Consider the following 12,031-nt stretch of genomic DNA (forward strand, 5'->3'; position numbering starts at 1 on the left):
ACCTCAGAAGAATATGGATAACCAACTGCCCTTATCACAGAGGTATGGGATGCATCAATGTGACCACTCTAGCTTCAACAGCCCGGAGGGTGGGTGAGGTCAGGCAGCAGAATCAGAGGGTATTTTGGAGACCAGTCTGATTTGAGAGGACTGGATTACTTGAATTCTTTGAAGGGGTCAACAAGCATGTGGACAAGGGGGAATCCAGTGGTTACAGTGTACTTAGATTTTCAGAAAGCCTTAAGCAAAGCAAGCTGTCATGGGATAAGTGGGAAGGTCCTCTCATGGATAGGAAACAAAGGGTAGGAATAAATGGTCAGTTTTCAGAATGGAGAGAGGTAAATAGTGGTGTCCCAAAGGGGTCTGTATTGGGACCAGTCCTATTCAACATATTCATAAATGATCTGGAAAAAGGGGTAAACAGTGAGGTGGCAAAATTTGCAGACAAAACTACTTAAGATAGTTAATTCCCAGTCTCTCAAAACTGGGTGACTGAGCAACAAAATGATGACATTCAATGTTGATAAATGCAAAGTAATGCACATTGGAAAACATAATCCAAACTACATATACAATGATGGGGTCTAAATTAGCTGTTTATCACTCAAGAGATCTTGGAGCCATTGTGGATAGTTCTCTGAAAGTATCCACTGAGTGTGCAGCAGCAGTCAAAAAAGAATGTTTTTTGACAATGTTGGGAATCATTAAGAAAGGGATAGATAAGACAGAAAATATCATACTACCTCTATATAAATCCATGGTATGCCCACATCTTGAATACTGCCTGCAGATGTGATCGCCCCCTCTCAAATAAGATATATTGGACAAGGTTCAGAAAGGGGCAACAAAAATGATTAGGGGTATGGAATGACTTGCATATGAGGAGAGATTAAAAAGACTGGGACTTTTCAGATCAGAAAAGAGACGACTAAGGAGGGATATGATTGAGATCTATAAAATCATGACTAGTGTGGAAAAAGTAAATAAAGTGTTATTCACTCTAACATAAGAACTAGGGGGGTCACCCAATGAAATCAATAGGCAGCAGGTTTAAAACAAACAGAAGGAAACATTTCTTCACACAGTCCTCAGTCAACCTGTGGAACTCTTTGCCAGAGTATGTTGTGAAGGCCAGGACTATAACAGAGATCAAAAAAGAACTAGATAAAATTCATGGAGGATAGGTCCATCAATGGCTATTAGCTCGCACGGGCAGGGAGAGTGTCCCTAGCCTCCGTTTGCCAGAAACTGGGAATGAGCGACAGGATGGATCACTTGATGATTACCTGTTGTGTTCATTCACTCTGCGGCACCTGGCATTGGCCACTGTCGGAAGACTAGATGCTGGGCTACCTGGACCTTTGGTCTGATCCAGTATGGCGGTTCTTATGTTCTTAATCAAAAATAAAGTGAACACTATACTCTTTGTATTCTGTGTTGTAATTGAAATCAATATTTGAAAATGTAGAAAACATCCCAAAATATTTAAATAAATGGTATTCTCTTATTAACAGTGCTATTAATCATGATTAATTTTTTAATCACTTGACAGCTCTAGATTTTTTTCAAATAAGTATGTTTTCTTTTATGAGTAAATAAATTCTTTATGTACATGTAGTTTTAAACTAACCTAAAATAGTTATACATTCACTGTTTTTTGTAATGAATTTGATGCAGAAAGGGGTTGAGTTGTCCTAATGACAAGACATGACACTTTGGTCAGTGGAGAGACTGTGTGGTGTTGGGTATTTCAAATGTTAGAGGTTTAGTGACTAGCTTCAGGAAACCCACATTCATAATCTGAGGGCAGAATGTGCTAGCATCCTTACCTTTATATTGTGTGCAGTATTTTGCATATTGGGTAACACTAGTTTGAGTTAATAAGAAATTCTCATAAATTAGCAGAAATGTAAACAGTTAAGAGGAAGCCCTGGGAAAACTGGGTTTGTCATTACTGTCTTCCCACTCAGAGAGATTACAAATGATGTGTGTGTTCTCGTTCCACTAAAAGACTTTAAGGTTGCATTTACATTTTTTTGCTGTGTGCACCTAGATGAGATTAATGTATTGTTCCGCTAAAGCACTGATGCATAGTTACCACAGTGCAGATAATTTTAGGTGGTTATTACATTACTCATTTAACAATGAAATTCCTCTACAGTTTGAAAATTTACAGTATAATTTCATACTTGAAGTGACAATTCCCTGAAATTTTAAAATGTTTGTTTGACTAAACAGAAATGATTTTTCAATATGTGCAACAGTAATCATGCATAATACAGATAAAGCATTATATACTGAAAGCCCGTCAGTTGCTGCTGGGGTTAGGAGTCACATGTATTTAATTCATCCTCAACAACTGAGCACTGAAACTGATGATTTAATTTCTTCTGACATTAATTCATCTGATTGTGCTTACAATTATGAAGATTTATGGCAAAGGAAAAGTGATGATGATGAATAGTGTATTCATCGGAAGAAGTTGTAATTGCAGACTAATATGAAAGGTGACAGGAAACTACTAGAAAGAGTTTAACATTATGTCCTTACCTCTTACGTTATAGTCTATTATAGTCAATTTGGCTTATGAAATGAAGCTGTCTCACCACCAGTGGTAATTAATCTGTGTCAAAAAATGTGTGGATTAGTGTGCAATTAGAACAAAAAATCTTTGTCTAACATATCATAAAATAATTAACAGCTGTGGTAATCTGACAGCTGAAAGACATTTTAAAAATTTCTGGACACAATGGGACAACATTTTCCAAGTGATGCAAAATAATTTAACGAGACTAATTAAGATCAGTTGGAGATCTAGGGTTCTTGTATTTCTCATTTTGTCCGATATTACAATGTACAGCAATTTTTTTCCTGCATTAATGCATCTTGAGGAGTTCTTGCCTTTTTTGTTGTAGCCAGGCTAGGATTGGAGTCTGAGACAGACCTCTGCATAGCCACATAGGTTCCTAATCCCTCTACATTATTTTGAAAATATACTCCAGTACTGATGATAAGCCTGTCAGTCAATGGAAAACAGTCCTAAATAACACTAACAGTAGGGGCTTCTGCTTTTTGGATAATCCTTGATTTACTATAACATTCTGAATCTACTTTTATTCTTCCTAACTTAAATCTTTGTTTGTTTCCCAACACAGATATCTTGCTGGTGAATTGTGGAGCAGCACCTCCACAGCTAAAGTAATAGAAGCCTGATTTTCCCCCACACATGCAACAGTCTCAAAAAGAAATCAATCTTTCTGAAATGTCACATGCCAGATCTCATTTCTGGGTAGAACTTTTCTGAGAAGTTTGTGGGGGGAAAAAAAAAAAAAATCAGAAACAGAATGTTATAGTAATGATGCTCACATTTTTTCCCCCCTGTTGACTTAACAAAAATTCTTTTAACTCTTTTGGTTCATCATAGCGCCAGAATGGCTTGCTCTACAACTCCAGCTGTTTGTTTTTGTTTCTTTGTCTTGCTAGGAAAGTGCTTTTTTTGTTTGTTTGTTTTTTTACTGTTGGGGGGGAAAGGGCAGATGCATGTTGAAGACTGCTTGTTTCAGGGAAGGAGGGAGAAGAAACAAACTCCCTTTTGTTTGTTTTGGTCTTTGGTCCATATTTTAGGCCGGAGCAGAGAAATGTCCTACACAAAGATCTATGGCCTTGAAATGTAGAATGCAATATATTTTCTTGGGTTTTTTCCCTCCCTTTTTGTTTTAATTGACTTACAGATTGGCCAATGCTTGTACAGAACTGCCCTCCCATATCTACAGAGCAATGTTTAAAATTATTTTTAAACTTCCAGAAATATAAACTGACTTGCTGATCACCGTGGAAAGTTTGGGGAGGAGGAACTGTGGGAGTGGGAATGTGGAGGGCCAGAAGATGGAGAAGGGCTAAGGGACTGGACTACATTGAGCTGTGCTGTTCAGACTTGGAATGGAGTTCTGCCAGGAGGCAGGAAAGGAACGGGGACAGAGATTAACAGAGATTTTATAATCCAATAATTTGTTCATATATGAATGCTAAGGGATGAAGTTATGCTGAGTGCTCTTGTAAACTGGGTGGAGCGAGAATGAATGAGGACTATTCCCATAGTGACTGGGTACATATCACCTCAGGAAGGGATGCTGAGGTAAAGTTTCCTTAAATGACTGCTTCTTGGAGCAGCTGGTCCTGGAACCCACAAGAGGAGAGGCAATTCTTGATTTAGTCCTAAATGGAGCACAGGATCAGGTCCAAGAGATTAATATAGCTGGACCATTTGGTAAAAATGATCATAATATAATTAAATTTAACATCCCTGTGGCAGGGAAAACTCCACAGCAGCCCAACACTGTAGCATTTAATTTCAGAAAAGGGAACTACACAAAAATGAGGAGGTAACTGAAACAAATTAAAAGGTACAGTACCAAAAGTAAAATCCCTGCAAGCTGCATGGAAACTTTTTAAAGACACCATAAGAGAGGCTCAACTTAAATGTATACTCCAATTTAAAAAACATAGAGAACCAAAAGAGAGCCATCGTGGTTAAAAAGGCATCCTTTAATAGAAAAGAGCATAAACTCTGGCAAATGAAGTATAAAAATATAATTAGAAAGACCAAAAAAGAATTTGAAGAACAGCTAGCCAAAGACTCCAAAACTAATAGCAAAAAAAAACTTTTAAATATCTCAGAAGCAGGAAGCCTGCTAAACCAGTGGGGCCACTGGACGATCAAGATGCTAAAGGTGCACTCAGAGACATAAGGCCATTGCAATTGTCAGACACATTGATGAACATAATTTGTTGGGAAATGGTCGACATGGTTTGTGTAAAGGTAAAGTTAAATCATGCCCCACCAATCTACTAGAATTCTTTGAGGGGGTCACCCAGCATGTGGACAAAGGAGATCCAATAGATATAGTGTATTTAGATTTTCAGAAAGCCTTTGACAAGGTCTCTCACCAAAGACTCTGAAGCAAAACAAGCAGTCATGGGCTAAGAGGAAAGGTTCTCTCATGGATTGGTAACTGGTTAAAAGATAGATAGGAATCAAAGGGTAGGAATAGATGGTCAGTTCTCAGAATGGAGAGAGGTAAATAGTGGTGTCCCACAGGGATTTGTACTGGGCCCGGTCCTATTTAACATTCATAAATAATCTGGAAAAAGAGATGAACAGTGTGGTAGCAAAATTTGCAGATGATACAAAAGTACTCAAGATAGTTAAGTCCCAGGCAGACTGAAGAGCTACAAAAGGATGTTACAAAACTGGGTGACTGGGCAACAAATGGCAAATGAAATTTAATGTTGACAAATGCAAAGTAATGCACATTGGAAAACATAAGCCTAACTATACATATACAAGGCTGGGGTCTAAATTAACTGTTTACCAGTCAAGAAAGTGATCTTGGAGTCCTTGTGGATAGTTCTCTGAAACCGTCGCTCAATATGCAGCGGCAGTCAAAAAAGTGAACAGAATGTTGGGAATCATCAAAAAAGGGTAGATAAGACAGAAAATATATTGCATCTATATAAATCCATGGTACGCACACACCTTGAATACTGCGTGCAGATGTGGTTGCCCCATCTCAAACAAGATATATTGGAAAAGGTTCAGAAAAGGGTAACAAAAATGATTAGGGGTATGGAACGGCTTCCATATGAGGAGAGATTAAAAAGACTGGGACTTTTCAGCTCGGAAAAAAGACGACTAAGGAGGGATATGATTGAAATCTATAAAATCATGACTGGTGTGGAGAAAGTAAATAAAGTGTTATTCACTCATAACACAAGAACTAGAGGGTCACCCAGTGAAATCAATAAGCAGCAGATTTAAAAACAAACAAAAGGAAATATTTCTTCACACAGCGTTCAGTCTCTGGGCTCTCATATGAGATGCAGCAGACAATCCAGGACCTCCCCTTTGAGGGTCAGTCTTTGTTTTCCAAGAAAACTGACTCATCTGTACAGCCTCAAGGACTCTCGAGCCACCTTGAAGTCCCTGGGACTCCACACCCCTGCCACTCAATGAAGGCACATTAGATCCCAGGCCCCTCAAAGGAATTATCAACCTCAGGGTAGGCAGGATGGGTTGTGCAGGAGAAATAGGAACTCAGGGAAGAGATCTCATCCCTCCTCTGGCCAGTCTAAACCCTCCTTGGGCCCAAAACTGGCCTTTTGAATGTGCACTTGGGCGCAATGCACTGGATCCATCCTGCCTTACCTTTTCATCCCATCTATCCCCTTTCTACCATGCATGAGCCCATATTACATCAGACGGCTGGGTAGAGAGAGGATATTCACTTCAATTTTCAGGCCCATCTGAGACCTGAGAGAGCTCAACAAGTTCATAAACTCAAGTTCCAAATGGTCTCCTGGGGCTCCATCGTTCCTTCCTTGGATCCAGAGGACTGGAATACCCCCTTCTACTTGAAGGATGCATGTTTTCATACAGCAATCACACCATCCCGCAGACAATACATGTAGAGACTACCACTCCAAGAAGAGGTTACTTACCAGTAACTAGAGGTTCTTTGAGATGTGTGGTCTCTATCTGTATTCCATTACTGCCCTCCAATTCCCTCTGCTCAGTAAGGAGACTGGAGCTGTGTTGACCCGCACTACATTATACCCTCAGCTGGGAGCACAAGGAGATGCACTATGCATATGCAAGTCAACAGACACTGCTAAGAAATGCTTCCAGACTTTGGCCCATAGCATAGTACACCCACATGCGGAATACAGATAGGGACCATGCATCTCCAAGACCCTCCAATTCCAGCTAACTGGCCGCCTCTTTTGGTTCGCTGGCTGTTCAGGGGGAGGGGTGGGCACACAAAATTCAGATTGTGTTGAACCAAATCCAAACTTCAGTGACTTGAAAAAGTCCATTTAATCTACAATGAAGTGTTTTGTTCAATTGAAACTGTTTTGTTTCCAGGCATTTTTAAAGGACTACACTCACACACATAAAATAATAATACTGGCCCAGTGGTTAGAGTAATCACCAGAGATGTGGGAGACCTAGGTCTGAATCCATTTACTGGAATCTCCCCACTCTTAAAAGCGTGCCTTAAGCACTGTGCTAATGGTTATGCTGGAGTGGGTGTGTCTCAATTTCTCCTGTAGAAGGTATATATACTCTATAAATAATTAGTCATTGGAGCAGGAACTCCAACTTGGCTCTCATGCTACCAGGGGTGAAACTAACTTAAGGACTCTGCAGTACCGGTAAGTCCTTAGGAGGGGGAGGGGACTCACCCAGAAGAGGCATGGCCTCTACCGGAAGAGGCCAGGCCTTTAAACCCCTGGGTACTTTAAATCAGGATTTAAAGGGCCCAGGGCTGGGGCTGCGGTAGCAGCAGCTGGAGCCCCAGGCACTTTAAATCACGCCTGAGCTACCAGCTTCAGAGGAAGCTAGGAGCCACAGGGGTTATTTAAAGGGCCCGGGGCTCCAGCTGCCACTACTGCAGCGGAGCCCTGGGCACTTTAAATCACCATCAGAGAGAGCTCCTGCCTGCCACCACTACCCCAGAGCCCCGGCCTCTGGCGGAGCTTTAAAGGGCCCAGGGTGGTAGCGGCGGCCAAGCCCCTGGCCCTTTAAATTGCTGCCGGAGCCCTACTGCTGCTACCCCAGGGCTCTGGCAGGATCCAGGGACGATTTAAAAGGCCTGGGGCAGTAGTGGCTACTGGAGCCCTGGACCCTTTAAATCATCCCCAGAGCCCTGGGGAGGCAGCAGCAGGGCTCCGGTGGCTATTTTAAGAGCTGGGGCGGTAGCAGCTGCTGTAGCCCTGGACCCTTTAAATAGCCACTGGAGCCCTGCCGCCGCTACCCCAGGGCTCCGGAGACGATTTAAAGGGCCTGGGGCAGTAGCTGCAGCAGGAGCCCCAGGCCCTTTAAATCACCACACGAGCCCTGCTGCTGCTTCCCCTGGGCTCCAGCAGCAGGCCTCTGGTGGCAATTTAACAGGCCCTGGGGCTCCAGCTGCTACTGGGAGCCCCAGGCCCTTTAAATTGCCCCAGGGGAAGCCTATCCACCCCGGTACGACACACCAGCTTACTTTCACCTCTGCATGCCACCCAGGGAACATTTATAGTTTAATTCATTAAAATTGCAATGATAATTTTCAAATTAGATTTGAGATTGTACAACTGATTTAAACCATCTTTGTTTAAATCACTCCACTATGCTTAAAATGGGATTAAAAGGAGCTTTTGAACAGCAGGTTTTTAAAACCCTAACTATTACTGATTTGAAAGCTACACAGAAAATATTACTACTTGGGACCATAACGTTTTGAATTATGGTAAAACAAAGTAAGAGCACGATTAATGTCACTCCAAAGAAATCCACTTATTTAAGACCTAAGCCAGACACTTTTATTGGCAGAGTAGATTTCCTGTGGATTTTATTATTTATTCAAAGTCATTTCAGTCATGCAATCCATTGATTTCAAGATACAGGCACTATGTGAAAATAGCTATGGAAACAAAACTTAATAATTAGAAATGCTCACATGTTCAGAGCTGGAATGCATACAGGAATTTTGTAGTTGGACCTCAGCTTTTACCACATCAAAAAGTGAACCTCCAAAGAAATGGCCTGATTTTAGGAGGCAATGATAATCCTAAAATGTCTAATCCACTTACTCCCTTTTGGGAGATAGGATTTCTCCTCTCCTGCCTTACCACTTTGTTTTGCAGCAAATTCTCACAAGCAGGGAAGACATAATGTTGAGTTAATGATAGCAGCAGATACTGGGAACCAAGACTCCTGGATTCTGTGCCAGACTCTGAAAAGGGCTCTATATGTGGCTTTGATCAATTATTTAACCTGTGTCTCATTTTACTCATTTCTAAAATGTGGAGAATACTACATCACAGGGCGAGTTGCTAAATATTAATTTAATGCTTTCAGTTCCTTTACTAAAAGGTTGCTATACATACAAGTGTAACTATTAGTAAAGTATTATGGACCTGATTCTGCTCTCTAGCAAAATTCCTTTGGACTTCAGTGGTGCAGGACAGGCTTTGTTTGACCAAATCTCCTTTAAAGGGAAAGGCCTCATATCTGTAACATAGGTATATGTATGGAAATCTTATTTTAGGAAGGGGGTTGAAGAATGTCTGATCTAGTTGCAAGTCATGTAAAGAAAGTGTAGTCCAAAGATGGAAAGAATACTGAACTACTCTAGCAACCTGAGGCTACGTCTTTGGAAGGTACTTTAATGATGAAGTTATTACTATCAAGAAAGCCAACAAGAGAGTCCCACTTTCTTGGCTAGCTGATCACAAACAGGCTTACAGGAAAAGCAGTTTAGATACAAGGATAAAAAATACTTTTAGCCATTAAAGTTTGTTTAAAGCACCCTGCTAGACTTAAAAAGCAACACTGTTAACCAGAAAAGGCTTTAAAATAAACCACAAAAAGCTGTGAAGAACAAATGATGTTTAAAAAGGGAATGCAGTAGTCTGAGGAAGATACAGACTGTTGGAATTAAGATAATGTTTCAATCCATTTTAAGAAGGAGAATCACTAGAAAATGCTTTAATAAGATATAACAAATTTAGGTTATCTCCAAGTGGGTAGAGATGGGAATGGCCACAAAGTAGTATGTTAGTATATCTGAAGTAATACTAAGTTTATATTCTGGAACAGAAATATGGAATTATAGGGAATCAGTATTATATGAACTGTCTGCAACAATTAGGACATATACCTACTGGAATAATTTCTTTTGCTATTGCTGTTTTGTTCTTATCTAGTGCCTTCCATCTGAACCACTCAGTTTGAGGCAAAATGTTAAAATAATCGTAAAGCACAAGAAAACAGCAGTATCAGTGCAGCGGAAGAATACTCACATAATATACAGAAACACAAGTCACTGACATCCCAGTGCGTGTGCAGGCCCAAGCAGGAAAAAAAAACAAACAAAAAAAAGGCAGTAATACACGAGTGATGAGAGGTTGGAACCAACAGCACGTGCATGAGACAGACTACATCTGCACTACCATGATACCACTAAACCTGGTAAGTCATTCCGGCCAACGAAAATGAGACCAGTTTGTGCTGGGCAGCGTGGAGAGAAGACGGAGAGAAGCCGCAGCCCCGAGCCTGCCGGGGACAGAGAACATCTGTCCCTGGCAGGCGTGAGGCTGCGGCACTACTTTTCACACCTTGTCACTAGGCAGGCGCACATACATGCCCCGGCCGGTTCCATGACGCCGCAGGCACCACATTGGGGACCACTGAACCAAGGTTGTTTGTTTTTTTTCCTGAGGCTGTCTTGCTGTCTAGATTTTGTTCTTGTTAATTTAAAAGCTCAGAAGTCCCTAGCCCTTATGATTGCACAGACAACCTCCAACTCCAAACTGTGACGTTTACTGAATTTGAGAATGCTGCCATATATAAACCTTGAGCTCCCAGCATCCTTCACGGTTATGTCAGAGCTACAAGGTATGTGTGGCTTTGAGAATATTGAATATAGGTAGGACATACCCTAAAAGCAATGAAAATTGATCTCAGACATGACCCATTTTCATAATCTATTTTTTCTTCTTTGAATGATGGTCCCTACTGTATTCCACTGTGGGCTACATGTATCACCCATGTGCCCGGAGCCAGAGGATTTGAAAGTGGCGTCCGTTGATCCATGCATGCACCTGGCTCATCTTGTGCAGGGCCCCCAATGTTTCTATTTACCCTCCCCGCCCCATGTAAATTCTGGGGCAAAACTGCTTAATTCTGTGGTCATGAAAAATCCCAGATTCTATACCTGCAGTATAAGGGCTCTGACGAATAGGGCCGTTAACGCCGCTTCGATGTGGGGTTTCCACCTGTCTGCAGATTCAGGCAGGCATCACACCACCAGTTACACTTTGTCCATCTTTTCAAGAGATAGGAAGATGGAAATCACAGCATCACAAATGTAGGGCTGGGAAGGACCTCAAGAAGTCATCTAGTCCATTCTCCCTCCCTCCCTCCTTCCCCTTCCCCTTCCTCCCCAGCTGAGGCTGGACCACGTATACCTAGATGAGCCCAGACAGGTGTTTGTCTAACCTGTTCTTAAAAACCTCCAGTGACAGAGATTCTATAGCCTGCCTAGGTAACCTGTTCCAGTAACTAACTACCATTTATAATTAGTCTTTTTCTAATATCCAACATAAATTTCCTTTGCTGCAAACTAAGCCGATTACTTCTTGTCCTACCTTCGATACCCTTAGAGAACAATTGATCACTCTCCCCTGACAAAAGTATTTTACGTATTTGAAGACTGTTCATAATATGCCCCTTCAGCTTTCTCTTCTCTACCCTACACATGCACAGTTCAGATTTAAAAATTTTATTAAAGTGAATGTTTGAAATGAGATATACACAGGTTGAGAGGGAAGGTACTGTTCATCTGGGCTTAGGCTTGGGTTATAGATATCATTTGTAAGTATGAAAAGATACATACAAATCGCATAACTGGCATAGACCCAGATTGGGATGCAAGGGTTTTTAAAGTGTCAGTGGATAAGTGGGCTCAGGTACGCCACCCATGGAATGAATAAGGAGTCCAAGTCAGTATCGGTGGAGCGGATAAGTACATGGGTGGGGTGCATCCCTTGGTCCGTCAGGGAAGGGAGTGGGTTATTTCCCTGTCGGCGGCTCTCCTCATATTTCCAAACCTCTTAGCTTTTTTTTTTTTGGCTCTCTTTTGAACGTTCTTCAATTTGTTTGTCATTCTTACAGTGTGGTGCCAAAAACTGGACTCCAGCTGAGGCCTCACCATTGCTAAGTAGAGTGGAACAATTACCTCCTGCGTCTTACCTATGATACTTCTGTTAATATTGTAGAATCATAGGACTGGAAGGGCGGGTAGCGATTGATCTATCAGGGGTGTAGATGTGATAAACCGATCCCCGATAGCTCTCCCATTGACAGCGGAGTTCCAGCTCGGCAAGAGGTGGAAGCAAAGTCGACGGGGGAGCAGCGGCCATCGATCCCGTGCTGCGAGGACGCAAAGTAAGTGATTCTAAGTCGATCTAAGATACGCAACTTCAGCTA

The 12,031-nt window shown here is 41.6% G+C and overlaps 1 long non-coding RNA gene across 2 annotated transcripts in view; it reads right to left on the bottom strand.

Annotated features, from left to right (window-relative positions):
• The window catches only part of LOC116825245 (uncharacterized), a 295,317-nt gene that overhangs the window by 275,906 nt on the left and 7,380 nt on the right, over window positions 1-12,031 (bottom strand). Inside the window, exon 3 of one of the 2 annotated variants that reach the window (XR_012656089.1) lies at window positions 11,795-11,974. This is a non-coding gene — a long non-coding RNA (uncharacterized LOC116825245). Of the gene's footprint in view, window positions 1-10,969; window positions 11,975-12,031 lie in introns of those variants that run through there. The other variant, XR_004373801.2, reaches the window with a different exon arrangement.

Source organism: Chelonoidis abingdonii, chromosome 6 (assembly GCF_003597395.2).
Source record: "Chelonoidis abingdonii isolate Lonesome George chromosome 6, CheloAbing_2.0, whole genome shotgun sequence".
NCBI lineage: Eukaryota > Metazoa > Chordata > Testudines > Testudinidae > Chelonoidis > Chelonoidis abingdonii.